The 7,127-nt window shown below is 48.9% G+C and overlaps 1 protein-coding gene across 3 annotated transcripts in view; it reads right to left on the reverse strand.

The window, feature by feature from the left end:
- RNF152 (ring finger protein 152) overlaps positions 1-6,650 on the reverse strand; it is a 46,429-nt gene extending 39,779 nt beyond the window's left edge. Inside the window, exon 1 of one of the 3 annotated variants that reach the window (XM_027893570.1) lies at positions 6,547-6,650. The gene's annotated coding sequence lies outside the window, so the exon portion shown is untranslated. Of the gene's footprint in view, positions 1-6,035; positions 6,487-6,546 lie in introns of those variants that run through there. The other 2 variants (XM_027893568.1, XM_027893573.1) reach the window with 2 other exon arrangements.
- Positions 6,651-7,127: the final 477 nt, after the last annotated feature.

Below are 7,127 nucleotides of genomic sequence, written 5' to 3' on the forward strand. Positions count from 1 at the left end.
ACTCCATTCCTCAGCTATGAAGATATTACCTGCTGCAAGAATAAAAACTTCCACACCTGAAAAAGCCCCCCAGGAAGGGATAAGCAGCACTGTTCAGTTCAAAGTCTGGGTGGGGTGTAAAATAAATAGATGTGGATACACATGCAGAAAGTAAATGTGGGGAAGAGAAAATGAATTATGCAGCAATTACCTATCCAGTGAAAGAGGGACACTGTGAAAGGGAAAAAATGATGCAATTACAGAATTAAAGATTGTATCATAATGCAGACGCAAAGGGGAATTCTGCAATGTTAGTCCTGGCACTTCAGGCTTTGTCCGCCAGATTTTGTAACATCATTGTTCTCCTGATGTCATTATTTTGTAAGCTATTTAAATCTAACACAATTATGCATTCATATATTTATATCTTCTAATTGTTAATAAAATGTGGAAAAACTCGCAGCCTCTGCTTCCAACATGACTGATGTCTCCAGCAGATGGCTGTGAACAAAACTCTCTTTCTTCCACCTTTATCTGAGGTAAAGAGCAGGAAGAAGAGAGGGAGGCTTTATATTTAAACTTCAATTCCATGCAGAAACATTTGGGGATTTTGGGGTTGTTTTGGAGGAGGAAACCAAGACCAGCATCAATCAACTACTATGAAACAAATTGCCACAATCAGATTTTAAGAACAGAAGCACTAAGCAGCTGATGTGCTTTGCCCAAGGTTAGAAGGAAAGCTCCCATGCCCCGGATTCCAAATGACCCTACTAACAGCCTTCTGCCCAAGCCACTGAATCCCTCCTACTGCCACATTAAAACTTATTTAAGTGTAATTATTGCTGCTAACTTCAGGTCAGTGAAGAAGCCTATCATCTCCAGGCTGTGTTTGTTGGTGAATGCAGTCAGCGAGCAACTTCAGGGAGAGTGTCATATAAAATACAACTGCAAGCAAACATTACAGTTGTATGTGTTTATCCGGGATGATAATTGTTATATTAGGTCTTTTAAGTAAATTACTCTGCACACCTTGGACTTCAGCAAAATTGCCAACATATTTCTCAGCGTCAGACAAGTCTGGGTCACCCTGCTTCATGAGGGTGAGCAGCTACAATAGCAATAACTAACTTGTTTTATTTGCAGATGGTATTAGCTGGCAAAAGGCAGTGCGTCTGACAGCACGCTCCCTATGCATGTTTCATGCTTTTTAAAAAGTCTTATTTGCCTTTGTATGTCCCTACTTGCAAAAACACACACAGGTTTTCTTCTAAACAGCGTTGTTACCTTGTCTAACAGGTGCTGGCAGCTACTACCACAAGCTTTACATGCTTTTTTGTTCCTAACAAAGGAAGCTTCACTTCCATCTTTCCCCATCCTCAGAGAGAGAAGCCTGCAAAAGCTGGAGCTACCAAGTCCCTGAAGTGCAGTCAGTCAGAGCCTGCAGTATCCCAGGCACTTGGGCCATACCCCTTTCTAGTGGACATCTTTTGGAAAAGCTCCACCATGGAAAAGTCCACTGTTGGGATGAAAGCATTGCAATCCTTCCCTCTTGGCATGCAACCTGCTCAGTTCAGTTTAAAAGCTAACACTGAAGGCACTGCACCATCACTAAATGCATATACTTAGCCCAATACGTTTAACAACAGGCAGAGATGGTACCACAGCAATGTTTTAGGCTTTCTGACACAGAAGTCTGGGTTGCTGGCACCATCAGAGGAGGGACCTGCATAGGATGTCTTGCCCAAGCCCAAGAGTCCATTCTCACCACAGTCATCTACCATGCCAAGATGCCAATGGTCTGAATTGGTGCCCATGGAGAAGAAAGGAAGGGAAGCAAGAGATGTTCTCCTTCACTGACACTTCTCTAATAGTGCATTTGGATGCCAGAGGTTCCCAGGCAGAGACTGTGTGTGCAGAAAGGGAATAACATCTCCTTTTGACTGGCTGGCATGACTTGGTGCTCCACATCCTCCATAACTCATGATGGGCCCAGCTGCACAGTTCCTCCCTTCATCTCACCTTGACAGATACATCTGTTTTTACTTCCCTCACAGGCTGTCTGAACAGAAGTGGTTTATGGGTGTTTGAGACTCACCTTGGCCCTCTAAGGTGTCACATAATATTTTAACATTACAGAGTGACACTGGTGATTTCTGGAGAACCACGCTCTATGCCCCAGGACAACAGGCATGTATTTGCTGAAGACCAGCAGCAACAAAGAGGGTATCAAAACACGCACGGGCTGAAGAGTTGCATGTGCATCCCACAAATGCTCCTGACACCTCCGACACTCTTATTTCTAATGTCAATGCTTGTCCTTCCTTCAGTCCAAGTCTGGAAGAAATGTGCCCACCACATCTATACTGTCTAGCATAGACACAGCCTGGGTGAGGGTGAGTCCGCTTTTCTTAGTACAGTGTTGTCCAGATTTCCAAGGTAGACCACCCAAGCCAAACCAGCTGCATCTATACTGGGATGCTTAGAAACACTTAAGCATGCCCCTGACATCTTATTGCACTCCATCAGGCCAAGTGCACACCTGCAGGGGGCTGTGTGGGAATCAAGGACTACATTCACTCTCAGAAGCTATTCTGTGAAAAACATATGGCACTAAATGTTATCCGTGTCAAATTATCATTGAATTCAACAGGATGATGCTGTTGAACATCCAGATTATTATGTTGCCACTGCACATGTGCAAGTTTGTGCATAAGTCCTGCCCGGGATGCACATTCCCATCTGATCCAATGCTCACCTTCCTTCAGCCCAAGGTGTCCTGGAGGTCAAAGAAAGCAGGCTCCAAGCTGTGGGTGTCAGCCTGACAAGCCTTCTTAAATCTCAGGTAGCTTTAGCTTGACAAACTAAAGGGTAGCCAGGCTGCAAGGAAGAGTACCAAATTGGACCCCTCTGTGGGAGATCTGTGTCGTCTGCCATCCTGCCCCTCTGCTGCAGCCACTGTGGCTCCCTCCGATGTTACCTCATAGCCACACATGCCCTGGAGACCATGCACACCCTGCAAACTGGCCAGGGCTACAGAGGTGTTGTATGTTTGACCATCACACATGCAATGCCTGGCCAGGCAGCTGCTACCAGGCAGAACAGAGAATAGCTGTAAACAGTCTAGTTTTTGTCAGAGAGAGCACTGCTTTAAAGATTTCCCAGCCAGCCACTAATCTTAACAAAGACAAGTGGGAAATTAGTGATCTTCCAGACTGTCAACCATTGGTGCAATCTGGTTGAAACCGGCCAAGCAGGGGACAAAAGCGCTCATTTCCTGGGGAAACTAAGTTAAAATGAAATAAAATAAAACCAGATGAAAACTGTGGTGTTTCCAGATGATTAGTGGTGTTTCCATGTTCTGCTATGGTCCAGAAAACAGTGCCTTGCTCAATCAAGCCTGGAAGCTGCACAGCACACACTGCAGTTCAGCTCTGTAACCACCCAGTTGTTTTGTATCTGGAGCAGGAAGGGGCAAATTGCAAACTCATTTACATCTGGGGGTTACTCCAGACGGGTAATTTCTGCAGCAGGAAGACAGACAGGGCAAGGGGATTTGCATCTGAAAGGGGTGAAACGCCTTGTCGGGATAAAGGACTATTACTCAGCTCCTAACTGTGAAAGCAGCTGGGGCTCCTTTCTCCTTCGCAAGCACCAGCTCTGGAAATGAACTCATCCCAGAGACTTCAGCAACCTGCTAACCATCTCCAGCATCCCAAAGCCCATGCTTCTGGTGCTTGGCCACCAGAGGTGCCTTTGGGGGCAGATCTGCTGTGGTCGTACCAACAAATGATGAGCCCTTGCCAGCCCAGGACATAGGGAGATGCTGCACTAACGAGAGCTGGAAGGGTTTCCTCAAACCCTGCTCGGTTTCACGGATCATGCTACAGAACTACATCAGTTCCAAGGACGACTCTGCTCCCATCGCAGAGCACAGTACAGCAGCAGAAAATAGCATCAACAAAGCAGGCAGGCAACTCCGGACAGACTCAGAAACAGCTGTGGAATTTCTCTGGAAGAGCTGCTTTCTGTAAAGGAGAGGAAAGCCCAGCCTCTCATCTCACTTCCAGCCCCCCCACCCACCCACCGGATAGAGGCAAAGCATAAGAACAGGAAAGAATTTAAGGCATGCCAAGATCCCAGGCTCTGGAAACTAGTTTCCCACATGCTCCACAAAAAGAGAGAACTCACGCCCAAAATCTACTGCTTTGAACTCAGATTGCAAACCATTTACTCAGCTGAATAACCATGCTCAAGTCAGTGAAATTTCTTGCCTGAATACCCTGATCTACGGAAGGGCTGCAGAACTGGCGGAAAAATAACAAAGGTATACAAAGAGCAATGTAAGACCCCTCTTAAAAGGGCCGGAGCCTTAGGCCAGGTCCCAAAGTCAACAGCCATGTGGTCAAAACCACAAGCTGCAGGGTCTTTGGTACAGAGTCACACCAACTGATCAGCGCATCATCTAGGTCCAGGCATACCTCTAGACCCATATCCTCTAGGCACCATCAACTGATTGGGGTCACAGTCTGAAAAATATTTCACTGACTTAGAAAACTAAATTCTCCTCAAAATGATGGCTTGAGGGTTTAGGAGTATAAGCTTCATTAGCTTCTAGCAAGACTTCAGGTCCCAAGCACAAACTAATCCTCCATAAAACTCCAGCAGAGAAGCACCACTGCTCCTACTCTGCCAGTACTGCTCCCAAGTGTGGTCAGCTCTTCTGTACGAAACCCAAACACGATATGGCATTTGTTCTCAGCCCCATGAGAGTAAAAAAGATGTGTAGTTCACACCCTGAAAAGCTTGTGAGAGGCAGCCCTGAGCTTAAAACCTTTGCATGCAAGCTTGCTTGTTAGTATCCCTCTTTAATTTCACTAGGACAACTCATATGACTGAAGTTAAAACTATGCTGAAACCTCTCTCAGACTGTGGCTGACAGAGTTTCTGATTCAGTTCATCGAGGGGTCAAGGTGAGAACCCTGAACGGGAGCCAGAAACAGGTATGACGAAAACATATCCATGGATTTTGGCAAAGCTGAAGGCCCAAGTGAGTCATCTGGCGAAGGGTGGCCAGCTCCCAGAAGCATCTACCTGCCCGTTCCCTAGGCACTCTGCTAAGCCACAGCAAATCTTTGGATGAGACGCTCATTCTAAGTTATTGCATTTGAACGTATAATTTAAACATACTGTATTAGAACCAAAACAATATGTATTTTCTCTCTGGCATTTCTGATCTGGATATTCCACAGCACTCTCCAGTACTCCCAAGACTTCCCAAAATGCATATAAAACTTCCATCAGGTGTGGCCCAAACAATTTTCCTCCCCTCAGACAAGCAGCAAACACATCACTGTCATTTGTCTCCACATACCTGGCTAGCTGTCCAAACTCTCTAACAGACCTTCACAGCTTTGAACCAGAGGTTTGGGCTTTTTAACTACACTGCCAACAAAAGCGTGTGCGTGGTGGGAATTTTCCACACAGATCCATCCTGACCGTCACAGGCACACCAGTGCTGCCAGTGCCACAGCCAGCAATAGCACAAGGCTGTCCCAGCTTTGCACATCTCGGCCAGGGCTACTTTTATGTTTCACCTTTCATGCAATCAATAAGTTCAAATCCAGTCACTATTACATAGCAAAGAATAGTGTTTTCAGCAGAAGGCTTTTTTTCCTAAATTACTGTTATTATAATCCCATAGGTTCTACATTAGTGCAGACTCAGTGGACATTTCAAAAAGGCCTGTAACCCCACCCTGGGTACAGAAAGGCTGAAAACAGAACCTTCATAGACATCATAAGTTGGAAGGTTTCAAATATGTTCCAACAGCTTCAATCAGACCCAAAATCTTAAGCAAATCTGTATCAAAAGCTCTCTGAGGCGTACTACTAAGGAAAAAAAAAAAGCAAACAAAAACCATGGGCCATATCAGTGCGGAAGAGTTTCAGTGAGGAAACAAGAACATGGGAATTACTGTGTTTACAGTTCAATTAATGGGACCTTATCAAAAGCCTGTTTACTTTTTTTTTCCAGACACCTATTACACAAACACACACTCTTAATGCCTCCCTGGCTAACAGCCTGCTGCACACATCCTGAGCTCATCCACGTTTCAGGCGAGGCAGAGCTGCTCCCGAAGCAGTCCCTCCACCGGACGGCGTGTCGGAACAAAGCGCTCGGGTGATGGATGTCGGCAGGGTCCGTAAATCACATTTTTGGCAGCTCGACCTCAGCCGGGAGACAGCATTTAACGCCGTAAGGAACTCTGAACGCTGGCGCTCTGCAGAGCGGGGATCCTACCTGGGCAGGGGGCTTCACGCCTCTCCTTCTCGTTGGCATAAAAAAAATAATTAAAGCCGTTTCCTAAAAGCCCGGCGAGATGTCTGGCACTTAATGACAGCACACGAGTTACCGCATATCTTCTCCGCTAACTGCCCGGCATGAGGAAGGGAGCGGAAAATCAACCAAAAAAACCCCACACCAACAAACAACGCTAAACCCCCACCAAACCTCCCGCAGGAACAAAGGACCCCACAAAACCCCTTCTCTTAAGTTATCTGGATTTACTTGCTCGCGAAGCACACGGATAACCCTCCTCCGCCCGGAGAAGCGCTGGCGCGATGCAGGCGCGACCCCTCCGGGCTCCGAAGTGCCCCGGGTGCCCCGGCAGCCTCCCGGGGCGGGGCGGGCAGCGGGCGGCCCCGGGCGCGGTTCGGCCGCTCACCTGCACCGCGCATCGCCGCGGCACCGCCCGCGGCAGCGGCAGCCGCGCAGCCCCGCTCTGCCCGCGGCCGGCCGAGCGCGCCGGGGCCGGCCAGGACAGGCGCTTACGAAACGCGCGTCTCCCCCTCGCCCGGGCGGGAGGGAAGGAAAGGAGGGAGGCGTGGCGGGGGGCATCCGCGCCCGGGGCGGCCCCCGCTCCCCGCCGGGAAAGAGGAGGAGGGGGAAGCGCCCCCGCCGCTGGATCCACCGCACGCGAGCATCGCCCGCCGCTCCGGGGGGAAGGGGGGGGAGTGGGGGGGCAGCCGGGGTGGGGGGAGCCCCGCCGGCGGGAAGCGGGCGCTCACTGACCTTGCCGCCATCCGCCGCCGCCGCCGCCGTGCCTGCCCGCGGGGTGGCAGCCCCGCGCCCGCCGCCGCAGCCGGCGC

Source organism: Empidonax traillii, unplaced genomic scaffold (genome assembly GCF_003031625.1).
Source record: "Empidonax traillii isolate 1590-97213 ecotype Southwest subspecies unplaced genomic scaffold, ASM303162v1 scaffold396:size1303734, whole genome shotgun sequence".
NCBI lineage: Eukaryota > Metazoa > Chordata > Aves > Passeriformes > Tyrannidae > Empidonax > Empidonax traillii.